Raw genomic sequence first — 18090 nt, 5'->3', positions numbered from 1 at the left:
ATATTCTCAACCTATCTCCAAGCAACTAGAATTTCCAGAGAAATTAAAGGTGTCATCTCTAAAGCTGACTAAAGAAAAGGGGAGACACATCCGCAACACTGCTAGATAAAGAGATATCCGCTACACAGCTAGATAAACATTGTAAGATGCATCCGCTTTACAGCTGGATAAGATTAGGATAGAGATAAAGATGAGAGGGACATCTGCTACATAGCTGGACTAATTACGTGTGATGAGTTGAACCAGTGCTAGAAAGATCTTGTTCCATATGGAAAGCGGATTAACAAAACAACCAATATGTATCTTTCTTCGACTCTCTCATAGTGCTCAGTAGAAACAACGTCTTCTTCGGCTTCAACTGTTGATGATAAACTCTCGAACCTTGACAATTTAACTTTTCTCCTTAATTTCTTGCTTGAAACTTCCTTATAGATTTCTACTTCCTCATGGCCTTATTGAACAAAAATCTAATTATAGAACAAAAAGAACGTAATGATAACTTTTCTTTCTTTTCTTTTTTTCATTTTTTTTTTGAACAAAAAAAAGAGACAAAATTTACATGGCCATGAGAGAAGGACTTTAGAACTTGGATCTTCGCACTTGTAATGTCTTGGTAACATGAATTCCAACAACTTATATCATTTGCTCTTATAACTTCTTGTAACTAAGTCTTCAACTTTGATTTTTGAATTATTCTTTTCTATTCTTGCTTCTTAACCTTAAACGTCTTCAACTTTCTTCATAGATTTTGATGTCGCTCCGCTTGTTGATATAATAAGTTTCTACTGAGAGAGAGTCGTATTCCAGTAACTAAGACTACATTGTGAGGTTGCTTTGTCTTTCTGGAATTTCCTGACCTACTTGCCTTTCCATCATGGATGGTTAGGTCCATCACGGTTACCCTCTAAAAGGAACAAGTTCTCTTCTGAATTTGAAAGATCTCAATGTCTTTTTCTCTAATGTCTCAAAAGATTTTTATCTCTAGCATTCCAATTTCTATCTTTTCGGTGAGAAATAGTATGTAAACTTAGCTAACCGGATAAATGCGACTAAAAAGTTCTTCCCCACCCCCAAACTTAAATCTAACATTGTCCTCAATGTTCTAAAGATAAAATTAGAAGCATGAACAAGGAGAAACTGTTACCACTTGAAGCAAAAGAGTTAAGGAAAGATATTACTGTGTTGCATGAGCATGGGTTACCTCCCAAGAAGTGCTAAATTTAAAGTCTTCAGCCAGACTAAGAAAGGATTAGTCACCTTATAGAATCATAAAGTAATAGCCGGAATAACTGCGGATCACCAAAACCAAATAAGGCTATCACAAGTAAAAGGAAACTGCAACATGCCAAGAAAATTAACGAATAAAGCACACCCTTGTCTAGTTTCCTGTTTAAGACAGCTACATTTAGCTGTGGTTCAGGTTCTATAACTGGGTCTAGATAAAATATTTTCATGGACGGCATTTCCTCGTAGCTAATATCCGATTCAAGTATTAAAGTCTGGAAAAACTCAAGTAAAAACTTAGAAGCAAATAATAACCTGACTAATTGGGGATCCTCTAAGTCAATCATATTTGACTCACACAGCTGACCATAATGAGAGTGTTGGTCTTCCTTAAGCAAATGTGTCGACCCTATTCTCCTAAAGTAATTAGGGTTAGTCTCAAAACTTAATAACCGACACATCTGAAAATCATAAGTTCCCACAATTGGAAGAAAAATTTTTGGTGGGAAAACAATGTCAATCTTGGTATCATAGCCTGGGTTAACCACATCAACCAGAGGATGGGTTTCTAACAACTGAGATTCTTTCTGGACATCATTAGGTTCGGGAAAACGTGTATTGTAGGATCAGAATCTCGCAATGACAATGTTTCAGCAAAATTATCAGTGACACAGTACAACAGTGTCGCAGAACAATTTCAGAAATGATAAAATAAATGACGTCATCTAAGATCACGAGAAAGATATGATAATCTTGCGAAAATTAGAGAGTTTGCAAAATTAACATCTGTAAGGTTGCGAGAATGTCGCAAACCATACCTGAAAATAAGGGACAGATTAGCTGTCATCCACTATGTATTTCCTTATAAATAGTCATTCGAATTGTAAAGAGAAGAGAGATCTTTTTTTAGTAAGAAACAAGTAAATAGGAGAGAGAAAGTTTAGAGCAGAGATCATTCTTGAGTTCTTTATCTTTTCTTGTAAGAACATCCAAAGATTAATCAATAAAATTAAGAATATAAACCTAAAATGAGTTGATTAATAATGAAATCACATGAAGAGTGTATTGTAGGATTTCCTGCAACTACATAATGGCGTTAGAAACAGGGACTTGAAGATCGAAAGTTGAAGATTGTTGATTGAAAATATTCAAGTCAAGAAAGTGATTAAACAAATCAGTGAATCATTAGAAGAAAGACGAATAGAATTAGTGAAAATGGCAAAAGATTGGAGTGTAATATGATAACAAAAACGATAATTAATGAATTCCATAAAAACATAAAAGGAAGAATACATAAACGAAATTTTGAAGGAAGGAAAGTTGTGGCGGTAGAAAAAACATCACCCTTGAAGGATTGGGAAAAGAAAAAAATTGCATTCATGGCGGAAGAAATACCAAAAGAAAATTTGAACCACACATCTCCGTTGGTCATCACAGTGCCTATTACACGAAAAGAGAAAGAGACAACAATAAAATCCACAGGAGAATGGATGTTGAACAGAACTTTAATCGATACAAGAAGTTCAGTTGATATAATATTTTATCACGCATTCCGGGGAATGGGATTTAAAGATGAAGAAATGTCCAGTTCAACATATTTTGTTCACGACTTTGGAAAATCCACAACAAAACCTAAAGGAGAGATAGTGGTACGAATTCCACTTGGAGAAATCGAAACACATGTAACATTGTGTGTGGTGGATATGGAATCGCCATATAATATGTTATTAGGAAGATCATGGATACATGCGATAAAAGTTGTGGTATCAACGTTGCATCAATGTATTAAATTCCCCACTCCAAATGGAATAGGTGAAATCAGAGGAGATGTTGACAATGCGAAATTATGTCATCAAAGAAACAATTTCGCAGAAAATTGGCAAAGGAAGCAAAGAAGGAAGAAGAATTTAGAGTATATATGATAAGGGCAAAAGAAGGCAAATGAATACCCAGCGAAATTTTGGAAGAAGGAGAAGGACCCATAAAAACAATAAAAGAACCAACACCAGTGGGAGAACCTAAACCCAGTTACACTGCCGCAGAACCAACAAAAGAAATAAACGTTGGGACTAGAGCTGGCAAACAAGCCGAAACCCGCGGATAAACCCGTACTCGGCCCGTGAAAACCCTAACCCCGCTTGGCTGGGTTATAAACAAGCCGGGTTAGGGTAAGAGAAATGGTGGCTTGTTAGTAAACGGGTTAACCCGTGCCCGGCCTGTAAACCCGCAGGTAAACCCGTGTACAGTAAATTTTCACCGTTGGATTATGTAGGACGGGTTAACTTAATCCTATCCCTACGTTAAAGAGTTAAAAACACTAAAACCCTAACAAATCATTTCTTCTTCCTCTTTCTTTTCTTTTTTTCTCCCCACCGTCTTCTCCTGCAGCTGCGGCTGCGACACCCTCCTCAGTCCTCAGTCCTCCTCAGTTCTTACAAAACACAAAACATTCATACATATTTACAGACAGACGCTTCACCGCCGGTCCACCACCACCACCGCCGCTTCACAAAACTCCTTTCCTCTTAATTTTCGATGGAGTTCTGAGTTTGAAACGAAAACAATGATGAATTGAAGCAAGAACTAGAGATGGGGGATTGATTTGAATTGGTTAACGGTGATTGTGTGGATGTTTAGACGGGTACTGGTGATTTTGGAAGAATATGAGATCAGATGTGGATGGATTTGTTAGAGTCTGTTGAAGAATGGGTCTCGAATTGATTCGAAGTTTGGCTGGAAAATCAGATGGGATTAATAGAAACGGATTTGGGGATTTGAGGTTGCTGTCGATGTCAATTTCAGGCAAAAAAAACAGGGGATATCGAGGCTGAGAAAATGGTGGTTGCTCTTGGTGTTTGAAAAGTTGGGTTGAGATGGATACTGAAGTTAGCAGCAAAGATTTGAATTTGAAGGAAATTGATGTTGTCGTGACTGGTTATGGCACTGTTTCAATTGATTTTGACTGGTTATGGCACTGTTTCAATTGATTTTGTGTTGGTGATTCAAGATGCATGTGAGTGAGATGATGGTGCTTTATGTGTGTTAGTGGTGAATGTAGCAGCTGTTGTTGCAGTAGATTGGCAGATGACTTTTGATATTGCTGGTGGTGGTGTTGTGGTTGCACACTGTGTTCCTTTAAATGCAAAATTAGTATCAAATTATTGTTTAGTTTTGCAATTTTGAGTTATTATATTTTGATGTTAAGGTTTCGTTGGTGTGACTGTTGAATCTGTTGGTTGAATTGATTCAAAATATCAAATGAATTAGATGAACATTAGGTTGCAAGGAAGGAGCTTTAGATGGCCTGAATGTGACCGGAAATAGCCCAAAAATCAGAGGAAACTCCTTTCTCGCAAGTTGACTCAACAGAAACCAGCTAACCCGTGAGCCCGCAAGCTTTACCCGTTACGGGTGCGGGTTGGAGAAATGACCACCTGTGAAGAATATCAACCCGCAAGCTTTGGCCCGTGTAAACCCGTAACCCGCGGGTTGGTCACAAGCCAGCCCCGGCCCGCCCGTTTTCCAGCTCTAGTTGGGACTATAGAGGAGCCTCTAATGTTGAGAATTGGAACCAAAATAGATATAGAAGAAGAAGAAAGAACTGTTAACTTGTTGTGAGAATACAAAGATATTTTCGCAGGAAGCATGGATGGGATACCAGGAATTGATCCATCAATTGCATGCCACAAATTGGAGATTAACAAAAATGTGAGACCATTTAAATAGAGAATAAGAAAAATTGCAACAACTTACCTTTCCCAAATAGAAGAAGAACTACAGAAAATGCTTGAGGCAGGAATTATAAGAGAAGCTAAATACCCGGAATGGATAGCGAATATGGTCATTGTCCCAAAGAAAAACAAAGGAATCGGGATTTGCATAGATTTCACTGATTTAAACAAAGCTTGCCCCAAAGATAGTTTTCTGTTACCAGATATTCCTCAAATGGTGGAATCCGCAGCGGGAAATGATAGGGTATCATCTTTAGATGGGTACAAAGGGTATAAAAATATCCAAATAAAAAGAAGAAGACGTGGACGTGATGATAATAGACAATGAAAAATAAGAACAAATGAACAATATCGCAGACTGGAGAATGGAACTTCATGCATATTTGGCGAAAGGAGAAACACCAAGAAATAGATTGGAAACACACAAGTTAAAAAGACGTGCAACGAATTATGAATTAAGAGATGGGTTGTTATACCGAAAGTCTTTTAATGGACCATCACTCAGATGTTTGACACGAGAGGAAGGAGAAAAGGTGCTAAAAATGTTACATAGTGGGGATGCTGGCAATCATAGTGGAGGAAGATCTTTGGCACATAGAGAAAAAATGCAAGGTTATTACTGGCCATACATGCATGAAGATGCAAAACAAATATCAAGACGTTGCGAAGACTGTCAGCGGCATGGAAAGAAAATACATGCACCTGGAGCACCATTGTCATCTTCAACTAGTGTATGGCCTTTTGGAAAGTGGGGCTTAGATATTGTGGGACCATTTTTACCAGGATATGGAAAAAGAAGATACTTAATAGTCACAACAGATTATTTCAAAAAATGTACAGAAGTGAAGGCAATACAACATATTCGCGACAAAGATATCTTTACATTCATATTCGAAAATATCATTTGCAGATTCGGAATTCCTGCACAGTTGGTATCTGATAATGGGAAACAATTTGAAGGACAGAATATAGAAATGATACTTAATGCATTCAAGATAAAATGTGGAAAATCTACTCCTTTGTATCCACAAGCTAATGGGCAAGTAGAAGCAACAAACAAAACAATTGCAGATATATTAAAGAAGAAATTGGAAGGACATCACAGAGCATGATGCGAACAAGTACATAATGCAGTATGGGCTTATAATATAACTAGAAGAGAAGCTACTGGAATGTCACCTTTTTGTTTAACATATGGAGTTGAAGCGGTGTTACCAACAAAAGTTGTTATTCCGACAACAAAAAGAGAAGCTTGGGAGAAAAATCTTAGTGCGGGCTTGATTTTAAATAAACTTGATGAGTTAGAAGAAACAAGAGAAAAAGCTTTACAACATATGGAGAATTATCAGCGAAGACTAACCCGAGAATATAATAAACGTGTCAAAATACGCGAATTTCAACCAGGAGATTTAGTTCTGTGAGAAACACCTATATATCAGCGAGAAAATGGTGAAAAATTAGCGAAAAAATGGGATGGACCTTACATCATTAAGGAGATAATTGGAACAGGAGCTTATAAATTAATGGATCCAGAAGGAAGGGATGTTGGTCATAGATTAGACAGACCATGGAACATGTTGTACTTGAAAAAATATTATCCGTAAGAAGCTTTGAGAAGTTATGGATTTTGAAAGAATAATTGCAAGATTACTCATATCAAAACAAGATCATGATGTGCGAAATTTTCACAGAGATAATTACATAAAAATGACATAAAAGAAAGGGGAGAACCTTTATGGCGTACACCTTAGTTCGCGAATAAAATTTCGCAGGAGGCAAATGTAAGACCTAAAGTACGTCATATTAGGGGGTACCTGTTGCATGGCTCAGGGAAAGGCTACACCGCCACCGGAACCTGAGTCATGGAGATTTGGGGTCAATAAAGCCCATCCGGGAGAGGCACCTTGGATTCTCAGCTTAAGCATATGACTTGGGTTGGGTGACTAAGAAATAAGGACTCTCCCAAGGAGTGCAGATCTGATCAAGGCGCCGAGGTACATGGTTGAGTCAAGAGTGCCAGGGACGTTTCATATGTTAAATGTTGATGATAATGAGAGAAGGAATTAAAGCTTTTAAGAGGGGTTTATAAGTTGTTGCGAGAAAAGAGGTGGGGACGATGGTGTTTAACCGAAAGATGAAGGTATAATCCCCTGTCAATGGAAGGTAAGAGGAAATGGATGTCGTGTTAATTATGGTCGATTTGGAGAGAACATGGATATGACTCAGTGTGGTGTAATTACATTAAACTCTGATGTATCACAGATGAAAATGGGTTAGGGTCTTGGATCTCTTAAACCCATATCTTCTTCAAGCCAATGTCGTCCATCTAGCCCACTGTGCAAACGGGTTGAAAGAGAAATTGCAAGCGGATAGCAACATATTTTTGCATGATATTTCTTCTACACTTCTCACAGCCTTTCAAAGGAGCTATTGATTTATGCCTCTGACCACCAATTTCTCACTCCTTTTGCTTCTCTAATCATCCAAGATTTATTTAATACCTAAAATCAAAAGAACAGTCTGTGAACTCAGGACGTCGAGCTACATGTACTGGGTATTTGTATAAGTATAATCCATCTCTATTGGATTGTATGCAACAAGTATTGGTTAGATTCCCATACTCTCCTGTTACGCCAAATTATTAAGGATTTACCTTTTTCTTCACCAGATTCAAGCTCTAGTTTGCATATTGTTAGAGAATTGCTCGATCGAACTCACAAGTGTTGTTATCTCAAGCTTGTTGTCAAATTTAGTTGTCAAAAGTATATCTTGATTTCTAGTCTACATTTAGTCATGTCTCGGATTAGAATAGAAATGTGTAGTTGAGAATCGGGTATCACTGCATTCTACCGTTTGAAGGTGAAGATCAACATAAGCTTTAGAGAACTTCAACATCAAAAGGTAAGTGAAGAATGAACCACCAATTTCTCAAGTTTTCACCTTTCTATCTATGAGACATCATCGCATGACTAAATTAGACAGTACATACATAACAGAAATTTCGAGTCAAGTTTATCTTGAATATTGTTCTCGAAATATGATTATTTATGCTTAAGAACATTTGTTCATACTTGATGAATTTGGTTAAGAACAATTTATTATTCATGACCTAAATTATGATTCAAGATTTAATCATTTGAAAATATTCTGGAACAATGATATGTGTCATTGATGTTATTTGGGAATATTTCGAATTGATTATTAGAGAGATATAGAACTACTGTTAGTCTGGATACAAGACAGTATGCATACCAGTTTACATACTAGCGGGAGAACTGCTATAAGTCCAAAGCCGCAGTACATGTACTGGCGTTGCTATAATTCGGCAACGACTTTATGGTATTTTGAGTAATAAGACTATAGCAATTGCATACCTGGTATCCATACCACAAAAAGTATGTGACTTGTGAACCAGGAACGGTACGCATACCCAGTATGCAAACCGGAAAAGATCTTGGTTTTAATACCAAAAATGGTATGCGTACCCGGTATGCAAACCATAAAAGATCTGTGAGTTCCCGAACTCGGTTTTTGTCTTAAGGGTATCCATACTCGTTACACGTACCATGACAAATACATTCACAAACAGGTACATTACACGTACCAGGTACACATACTTACCTTGTCGAATATTTCCAGATGCATCAGAATTATTTCTATGAGATAATTGGCATTTGAATAACACTCTAAAAACACTATTTAGACATTTTTGATCATATGTGTGATCCATGAAAAGTCTTAAAGTGTTATATGAAAATGGTTAAACATGTAGTTCTATTAGATAGTTTCGGCTAACCTACATGAACATGTCATTATACACGGTTCAGTTATGGTCCATCCTAACCAGGCTGTATATTTTGTTATAATAATTTCAAGTCAAGTTTTTCATCTAACGGTGATTATTGATTCCTTAGTTCCAAAGATATCTTAGCTTAAACCTAAAGAAACCTTGATCTTGAAAGTTTATAATATGAGAACCTCTAAAACTGGGATCTTTGAATCCCTGACATTGTTCTTTTGTATCCTAGTTGTAAACTAGATTCGTCCTCTGCTTCAAACCCTTCTAGGATTTAACGACTAAAAAGACTTCACTTAGGGATTCGTGAAGCCAGGTCCAACTATATTTATCTTGATAGTTCGTGTATCATGATCTTTTTTTGATTGGTGAGATTGCTCCAACAAAACAAGATAGATAGAAATCACAAAATATCTTCGTATCAGACTTTGTGATTCCACAAGTTTCGACTTGTAATAATCTAGTATGCTCTTCGAGAGTCATAAGACCGGAGTTTGAGGTTTGCTAGACTTTATCTATATCACCTTGATCTTTGATCAGAACGAAAATCAAAAATAGGCTTATCTCTGGGAGGCATATTGGTTTAAAGTCTTCAGTTGAGTTGAAGCAACTCTTAGGCTATAAAGGACGTTAGATAAGGGGAGTCCTACTGTGATTCAAGAGGCGTAAGGAGCGCGACTATAACTGAATTGCTGTGATGGTTTAATTAGGTCTCAACTATATTCCAGTCCCAAGTTCTAATAGTAGGATAGTGTCTATAGCAGCTTAATATAGTTTGGTGTTCGAATCTGGACTAGGTCCCGGGGGTTTTCTGCATTTGCGGTTTCCTCGTTAACAAAATTATGGTGTCTGTGTTATTTCTTTCTTTGTATTAATTATATTTTTTATCTTTATAATTTAAATATCACAGGTTGTACGTTAATCAATAAAATTAGATATATTTATCTTTGTTTGTTGGATACGACTTGATTGATTCTTGGACATTGATCTTTGGAATCGTCCAAGTACTGTCACACATAATCGGGTTCACGGACTTGCTTTCGTTAACTTTCTGATTATGGGAGAAAGAGATATAAGCTCTTCATATAATTCCTTGATTGAGATTCAATAATTTGAACTCTCGGAATTGTGTTGCTAAGAAAAAGTTGGTGGTGTATTTTGGTAACCCCACTGAAAAAGCGGGGGTCTAACAACCACACCCAATATTTTTCGCTTAGCAATCTGTATGGACTAACTCCAATATACTTTTAATAGAATCAACTAGACAGTCAGACTCAATCTTAAGAAAAGTATACCAAAGAGTTATATCTTTGTTTCTTAATGTAATCAGTAAATCAAGCATATAGAAATCCGTAAGCCTGATTAATATAAGAGACAACTTGGACGGTATCAAAAACCGATATCCAAGTGTCAATCAATTCAATCAACAACCAAAGGTTGGATTCACAATTGATTGAACTTAAAACCTGTGATATTTCAATTATATAAACAAATATAATGCGGAAAAGAAATAACACAAACACCAGAAATTTTGTTAACGAGGAAACCGCAAATGCAGAAAAACCCGGGGACCTAGTCCAGATTCGAACACCACATTATATGAAGCTGCTACAGAAACTAGCCTACTCCAAGTTAACTTCGGACTGGAATGTAGTTGAGCCCTAACCAATCTCACATTGATCAAGGTACAGTTGCGCTCCTTACGTCTCTGAATCCCAGCAGGACTCTACGCACTTGATTCCCTTAGCTGATCTCACCCACAACTACGACCCAAAGTCGAAAACTTGGTAAACCAATCTGTCTCACACAGAAAAGTGTATTGAATAGATAAATATGTCTCCCACAGATAAGCCTATGAGTTTTGTTCCGTCGTTTGATAAATCAAGGTGAACATGAACCAATTGATGTGCCGGACTTATATTCCCGAAGAACATCCTAGTAATATCAATCACCTCACAATAATCTTAATCGTGTGGTAGCGAAACAAGATATTGTGGAATCACAAACGATGAGACGAAGATGTTTGTGACTACTTTTTATCTAGCCTATCAGAGATTAAATCTCGAGCAAATCTGACAGAAGATAGTACTCAATCACGATAGAAAACAACAAGATCAGAACACGCAACTACAGAGAAAATAGTTGGGTCTGGCTTCACAATCCCAATGAAGTCTTTAAGTCGTTAACCTACAGGGTTTTAGAAAAACCTAAGGCTAAAGGAGAATCGACTCTAGTCGCAACCAGTATCGCATAGGAGGTGTGGGGATTAGGTTTCCAAGTTGCTAGAGTTCTCCTTTATATAGTCTTCAAATCAGGGTTTGCAATCAATGTTACCTTGGTAACAAAGCATTCAATATTCACCGTTAGATGAAAACCTGATTAGACTCAAGTTAATATCTTTCAACCGTTAGATCGAACTTAGCTTGTTAAACACAAATGAAAAGTGACTTCATTTAGATATGAGTATCCGTACCTAAATGTGTGCACCTTTGTTGGCTCAACAATAGTTAACCGAAGTTAGCCATATGAACACTTTCATATCAACCATATTCATCATAACCATAACAAGTTCAAATGACTCGAATGAAAATAGTTCTAGAGTTGTTCAATTATTTATATTCTTATAGAAGTATACAAGACACAATTGCAGCAAAATCGATTTTGATTCACTCGAATCAAGTCATGAACATTATAGTCACGATTTTCAAAAGATTGCATTCCATAATATATAAATGTATTAGTTCATGAACAAACTAATTTTTAGAACATAACCCACTCAAGTATGCAAACGGGTACGCATACATAGGTGGCCGGACTAAGTTTTGATTCGCCGGTATGCGAATGGGTACGCATACCACCAAACTCAGTTTAGTCCCGGAACTTGAACCTCATGCCAGTACGTGTATCGGTATGCTGAGTTCCCGGACCTTGACAAACCAATCAGTATGCATACGGGTATGCATACATGGTTCCCGTACTTGGATTATACATATGCAAGAATGCATACTGTGCTTATATCCAATTGTTCTAAACTCTCATTTCAACCATTGAAACATTCTCGGAAGACGACAATAGTCACACAAACTATTAGCTTCAAAGCAATTTTCAAGTGATCGAATGATTAATACGAAACATTCCGGGTCCATATCAAATGACTGTCTCACACAAATCATGTAAGATGTTACCAGGTAATTTTCACATGATCATCTTTTGATTTTCGTGAAGAATATAAGATGAACTTGGTTAAAGCGAAATATTACCAACACATATTTCGAGAAATATGTAAGCGAGTTAAACTCAGCTCGAAATATCAAATGTGTATAATTGAAGTCTATATAGCTATACGACTTTTGTCTCAAATAGGAGATAGAGTAGATAGACTTTTGAGTGATAGATGAGTTCAAGTCTCCACATACGTTTTGTTGATGAAGTTGCACAAGCTCTCCTTAGTAGTTCTCCGTCTTCAGTCGATGAACGACGTGAAGTCTAATACCCAACTACACTTTCTATCCTAATCTGAGATTTAGCTATAAGTAGACTAGAAATCAAGAATTATAGTTTTACAACTAAACTTGACAACAAGCTTGAGATAGCAACGCTTGCGAGTTCGACCGAGCTGTGCTCTAACACCCACGTTTTCACATATTGGCATACCGCAAATTTCAAATACAAATGACAATGCTAGTAAAACGAGTCCAAATTTGCGCACCCCCTAAAAACCGGGGTGCACATTACGGACGTCTCTATTCGTCCTCAAATCACTATAAGTGGTTTCTATTTTTGTTTTTTTGTTTTGAATATATTTTCTTCTAAACAACCTAAAATTGCGTTTGAAAGAGTAAAGACGCCATTATCTTTCTTTTTCCTCTCTCACACTTGCATTTTAATTCTCTAAAAAAAACTGAATATAACTTTGGAAAGGTTTTTGACATACTGATATCGTGTAAAGATATTAATCAGATCCATCACTGTCTAATGGATTGTAGTGTTCAAAATTTTTTTCCTTCCCTCGTATAATATTGGGAATGGATAACCAAAACAACAACACCTCATTGAAAAAAAAACACAGAGCACCTCAACGAAAAATTTATTGATTGATCCACAATCAGAAGTTTGAAAATCATCACCATCAAATTACATCTGGATTGCCAGTTTTATTTGTCACGAAAAATCCATAGCCAAAACACAGAAAAGCACTCAACAAATATTTAACTAAGACCAATTTGGTATTAAAATATACCGACAAAATTTGATTTTCTTAGATTGCCAGAGAAGAGAGGAAGAAGAAAGATGTATTAATGGCAACTTTCTACTTTTGTGTTTTGATGTAATTTAGAGGAAAAAAATATGGAACCCACTTGAATAATTCAAGCAAACAACAGCAGGCTTGACATTTTTCCTGGAGCACTTAAATCCCACTCTAAAGATTTCAGATTTCAGAAAATATATTCACTTAAATCTCATAAATCAAAATGATTTTTTTTTTGTATCAAAACTTTAATATGATAATGATTTAAATTCAATCCTGAAAAATAAAGATTATCAAAATAGAATTAGTGATACTCCACTAGATTTCAATTTTATCTCCAGGAGATCTACAGTTTTTCATATTTTTCAAATCCTTCAGGAATGTAATATTACAAATCTTGGGAAAGACGATGAAGCTTCCAGAGTTTATTCTCAAAAAGGGGAAAAATAGAGATGGGAGAATAAAGTTCAAAAAAATAAGTGGTTTTGGAAGTTTTAACAGCCAATAAGGACAGCCAGAATGTGCACCCCGATTTTTTGGGGTGCACAAATTTGGGCTCCTAATAAAACCGTAAAATTATAGATATATGTAAGTCAAAAAGAAAAAAGAAAAAAAAACACAGTGATAATAAGCCCCAAAAGCAGCAAAGGACGCTTTTAACATTGGAAAATTCACGAAAAACAACCAACGTGCAACGAAAAACAAAGGGCAATTCAAAACATTGTTGTGAGGCCCTACTTAATAAAAAAACGTCAATTACAATAAAAACATCACTATGGTTAGGAAAAGCATAAGATGTTTAAACAAATACTTCGAAAATAAGTTAATTTAAACTTGTTAACGTTGTTGACTCTTATGAAGATGATTAAAACACGAAGATGATGAACTTTAAGGTCCATGTGATTAGTAATGTGATAGTTTGTTTCAACTAATTTAAAAATAAGTTAAGTTAAATGTAATAGTTTTCTTAATTTTATATTCAAAATTAAAACTAATATAGTTTTATTTTAAAATTATGTTTAGTAACTACTCAAACTTTGAGACTAATAATTTAGTTCTATTTTTCAAATTTCATAGTTGATTTAACTCAAGTATGATATTTTATTCCAAATTAAACCAAGATTTATTCATCAAACGAAATTCATATTATTACATAAACTAAACTAGTGAAAAAAAATCATAATTTAAATATTAAAAATCAAATTAAACTCTATCATTCTGCCTTTGGCTCAAAACTCATCCGAAAGATGCTCAGTTAGATCATTTCTTATCTTCACATACATATTTCAGTCTTGAATTCTATTACATGTAGCCCCATATTTTATTGCAGATACCTCATATAACAGTTGAACTTCATGCCTCAAATCTCCATCCAGATAATTAGTTCAAGAAGTATCAAGTTGGGTTCTCAATGACCATGTTATGCAAATTATGCAGCCAACATACCCGTATACATTTCAATATGATTAAAAAAAATATGACCCAAAAACTATAACAAATTTCTTATACATAATTTAAAATACTCATTTAACATCCTTCATTGAACCCGTCCATTATATGTTAAAATACATCTGCTTACGAATCGGGGTGCTTGCAGGATTGAACTTAGGTTAGCCATTGCGGATAGATTCTTTCACCAAATAATACTCATGGGGTCTAGTTATGGTTGTCGATTGTGAAATTTACTTAGGGAAAAATTTCATATCTTGGGTCTTCAAACAAAGGTGAGTTGTGCAAAATATCCATGCTTATCTGTGAACAGTGAAGTCCAAAATGAATATACCATATCCGACAATCATAAGTAACAGCTTCCAAAATAACATTTATTTTGGATAGTGACCCTTATAATGATTGTCTGAAGCAGTTGGGATCCATACCACACCTAATGCATGCAATCAAGATGAAACTCCTTTTATTGTTTTTCTCTTGTGTTTTTCTAACACCTTCATTATCAGGTATTGAAAAAGTGGGGGTACAACAACCACACCCGATATTTCTCTTAGAAATCTGTATGGAAAAACTCCAATATACTTTCTAGAGAATCAAGTAGAGAGTCAGACTCAGTCTAGATAAGAAGTAAATCAAAGAGTTTATATCTCAATCTCTCGATTTGATATATACTCAAGCAAATAGAAATCTGCGAGCTTTTATCAAATACTAGAGAGATAACTTGGATGGTACCAAAGACCAATATGCAAGTGTCAATCAATTTAAATCAACAACCAAAAGGTCGGATATTCTAATTGATTGAACAACGAACAACCTTTGATATTTCAATTATATAACAAAATATAATGCGGAAAAGAAATAACACAGACACCAGAATTTTGTTAACGAGAAAACCGCAAATGCAGAAAACCCCCGGGACCTAGTCCAGTTTGAACACACACTGTATTAAGCCGCTACAGACACTAGCCTACTCCAAATTAACTTCGGTCTGGACTGTAGTTGAACCCCAATCAATCTCACACTGATCCAAGGTACAATTATGCTCATAAGTCTCTGATCCCAGTAGGATGCTATGTACTTGATTCCCTTAGTTGATCTCACCCACACCTAAGAGTTGCTACGACCCAAAGTCGAAGACTTTAATAAACAAATCTGTATCACACAGAAAAGTCTACGTTAATAGATAAATCCGTCTCCCACGAATATACCTACGAGTTTTGTTCCGTCTTTTGATAAATCAAGGTGAACAGGAACCAATTGATAAACCGAACTTATATTCCCGAAGAACAACCTAGTATTATCAACCACCTCACAATAATCTTAATCGACGCAGCGAAAAAATATATTGCGGCATCACAAACGATGAGACGAAGTGTTTGTGATCTTTTTTATATCTTGACTATCGGAGATATCAATCTCAAGCCAATTATTACAATTGTACTCGTACGATAGAAACAGCAAGATCAGATCACACAACTACAAGAAAGTAATATCGGTCTGGCTTCACAATCCCAATGGAGTCTTTAAGTCGTTAACTTGGTTTAGAAGAAGAAACCAAAGGTTAAAGGAGAATCGACTCTAGCTTAGCACAACTAGTATCACACAGAAGGTGTGGGGATTAGGTTTCCCAGTTGCTAGAGTTCTCCCTTATATAGTCTTTCAAATCCGGGTTTGCAATCAATGTTAGCTTGGTAACGAAGCATTCAATATTCACCTTTAGATGAAAACCTGATTAGATTCAAGCTAATATCTTTCAACCGTTAGATCAAAAACTAGCTTGTTACACACAAATGAAATGCACGTTTCTAGACTTGTGTAACCGTACCCAAACTTGTACATTTGTTGGTTCAACAATAGTCAACCAAATGGTTAGCCATATGATCACTTTCATATCAACCATATTCTTCGTCACCATAACTAGTTCAAGTGACTCAAATGAACTAGTTAGAGAGTTGTTCAATTGCAAGGAAATCTTATGTAACTACACAAGACACAATTGAAGCAAAAACGATGTGATTCACTCGAATTGGTTCATGAACTATATAGCCACGTTTTGCAATTTGCATTCCTTAGTTTATATAAGAATAAGTTCACAAACATCGTTTTTAGATAAAACCTACTCAAGTTCGCGGACTTAAGTTCCCGGACGGAGTTCACAAACTCCAGCAGAATTTCTCGAGTCGAGAACTTCCGCCAGTTCGCGGACTTGGCTCACGCCACCATTCCGGTTCTCTTGATCAACAAAGTTCGCAAACTTCGGTTCAAGGAATAAAGACTTATACATATATCTGTTTCCACAACAATGCTTATATCCTCCAATGGTTATATTATCTAAACTCTCATTTCAATCATTGAAACATTCTTAGAGGACGTTAATATTCTATAGTTGTTATTCACAAACTATTTTTCGTCAAAGTAAGCAATTTTCAAAGTGATTGAAACTTGTCATGACTTTCATCACTAGGTAAAGATGAACTCGGCTAAAGCGAAAGCTTACCAACACATCTTTTGAGAAATAGATAGGCGAGATAAACTCGGCTCGAAATAGCAAATGTGTATAATCTAAGTCTATATAGCAAAACGAATTTTGTCTCAAGATGGGAGGTAAATAGACTTTTGAGTGATAGATAAGTTCAAGTCTCCACATACCTTTTAGTCGATGAAGATCCACCGGTTCCTTGAGTAGTCCTTCGTCTTGTATGATGATTTCCATGGAGTTCTTGAGCTCAACTACACTTTCTATCCTAGTCCGAGACCTTATCTATAGTAGACTAGAAATCAAGACTTATAGTTTTGATCATTAACATTGACAAACATGCTTGAGATAGCACGCATGCGAGTTCGACCGATAAATGCTCTAACAGGTATGCTTTAAAACCTTGGACTAAAATGATTAATAGTTATTTTGTGAAACAATGATATTTACATATGTTGTTATTTTACAGATATGAGTGTACTAATTAGTGGCATCAGTAGACATCCATAATATATAATCCAAGAGATACCATCACTTTTTGTTCATGACCATGTCCTCGATGATGTCGCGTATCGTACTGATAATTAAATTTAGCATGTACTTCATCAAAATACTCTATAATAATAATCTTTTGAACTAAGTGGCGAGACATATGGAAACTTGATCATATTGCATACATCTAATCGTGCATCAACTTTTTGTGGTTAAATTCCCAATCTCGAAACATCCATCTTGTTGTGAATACTTGTCGTGGCTCTTTAATAGCACGTATAAATCTTGCATGTTTTAATGCCAACATAGTGTTCCTTCTTATATTGTTTGTCCTTATCTAACTTATCATTCAATTTTTGCAATATCTACAAATACCTTTGTTGCTCTTCATTATACCGAGCGGTACTCATTTCCATCTCTTCATCAGAAAAATCAAAATTATAACTATTAATAAAATAAAAGTCAAATCGGGAGAATTAACAAATTTATTGTGAAAAGAGCGGAAACGTGAGAAAATAGGGTATGAGCTAATTGAAAATATAACTCACAAGTGAGTTATGTATGTTTTGGGATATAACCGTTGTGCGATGGCTACCAAAATAATAATAACTATTAACCATGGAGTTTAAACCGTGAGGCTAACCGTTTTCCGCTATATGGATTTTTCCATTGT

This window comes from Papaver somniferum, unplaced genomic scaffold, assembly GCF_003573695.1.
Source record: "Papaver somniferum cultivar HN1 unplaced genomic scaffold, ASM357369v1 unplaced-scaffold_16, whole genome shotgun sequence".
Taxonomy (NCBI): Eukaryota; Viridiplantae; Streptophyta; class Magnoliopsida; order Ranunculales; family Papaveraceae; genus Papaver; species Papaver somniferum.
This window is presented reverse-complemented; position numbering follows the sequence as displayed.